General features: G+C 35.7%; 1 non-coding gene across 1 annotated transcript; it reads left to right on the top strand.

Moving 5' to 3' along the window:
- The first annotated feature begins 1,072 nt into the window (after positions 1–1,072).
- LOC133085972 (small nucleolar RNA SNORA70) lies at positions 1,073–1,213 on the top strand. Its single transcript, XR_009699767.1, has one exon. It is a non-coding gene; the product is annotated as a small nucleolar RNA SNORA70 (small nucleolar RNA).
- Positions 1,214–1,451: the final 238 nt, after the last annotated feature.

Here is a 1,451-nt window from a genome sequence, read left to right as displayed (position 1 = left end):
ACTGAAATCATATCAAGCATCTTTTCCAACCACAACAGTACAAAACTAGAAATCAGCTACAAGAAAAAAAACACAAACACGTGGATACCAAAAAACATGCTATTAAACAATCAGTGGGTCAATGAAGAAATCAAAGAGAAAATCAAAAACTGCTGTGAAAATGAAAATGGAAAAACAACTCCCCAAAATCTATGAAATGCAGCAAAAGCAGTTTTAAGAAGGAAGTTCATAGCAATACATACTGACCTCATGAAACAAGAAAAACCTAAAATAAATAATCTAAATGTGCATTTAAAGGAACTAGAAAAAGAAGAACAAGCAATGCCCAAAGTTAGTAGGATGAAAGAAATGATAAAAATCTGAGTAGAAATAAATGAAATAGAGACTAAAAAAAAAAAAAAATAGAAAAGATCAATGGAAATGAGTTAGTTCCATGAAAAGATAGACAAAACTGACAAACCTTTAGCCAAACGTACCAAGAAAAAAGAGAGCCGACATAAATAAAATCAGAAATGAAAGAGGACAAATTACAATCAATATCACAGAAGTACAAAGGATCATAAGAGAATACAATGAACAATTATATGCCAACAAATCTGACAATCTAGAAGAAATGGATAAATTCCTAGAAACATACAATCTCACAAGGCAGAATCAAGAAGAAATATACAATATGAACAGACCAATTACTGGTACTGAAATTAATTTTAAAAACTCCCATCAAACAAAAGCCCAGGACCAGACAGCTACACAGGGGAATTCTACACAACATTTAAAGAAGAGTTAACACCTATCCTTCTCAAACTATTTCAAAAAACTGAAGAGGAAGGAATGCTTTCAAACTGATTCTACAAGGTCAGCATCACCCTGATACCAAAACAAGACAACAACAATATTAAAAAAAAAAGAAAATTACAGGCCAATATCCCTGATGAATACAGTTGTAAAAATCCTCAACAAAATATTAGCAAACTGAACTCAACAGTACATTAAAAGAATCATACACCAGGACCAAGTGGGATTTATCTCAAGAATGCAAGGATGGTTCAATACCTGCAAATCAGTCAATGTGATATATCATATTAACAAACTGAAGAATAAAAATCATATAACCTAGGGACCCAGTATGCAATGGCTGCAAACAGCAGCCTCCTCAGTAACGCATGCAGCCTGTTGCTTGCATGGGTGGCCCTATGGGAACTTGGAGATAGCCCTTTCCAGTGGACATTTAGTCTGACATGCTTTCCCCAATCTAGGCTACAGACAGGTGTGCTGGGTGCCTTTGAAAAGCCCCATGAAAAGTGGCCAAGGTCCCCATTGGCCAAGTCATCATGTTCATCCACATCAAGCTACAGAACAAGGAGCATATGATTGAGGCCCTATGCACGACCAAGTTCAAGTTCCCTTGCCACCAAAAGATCCACATCTCTAAGAAGTGGACATTTACTAAA

The sequence above is a fragment of the Eubalaena glacialis genome, chromosome 2, assembly GCF_028564815.1.
Source record: "Eubalaena glacialis isolate mEubGla1 chromosome 2, mEubGla1.1.hap2.+ XY, whole genome shotgun sequence".
NCBI lineage: Eukaryota > Metazoa > Chordata > Mammalia > Artiodactyla > Balaenidae > Eubalaena > Eubalaena glacialis.
This window is presented reverse-complemented; position numbering and strand designations above follow the sequence as displayed.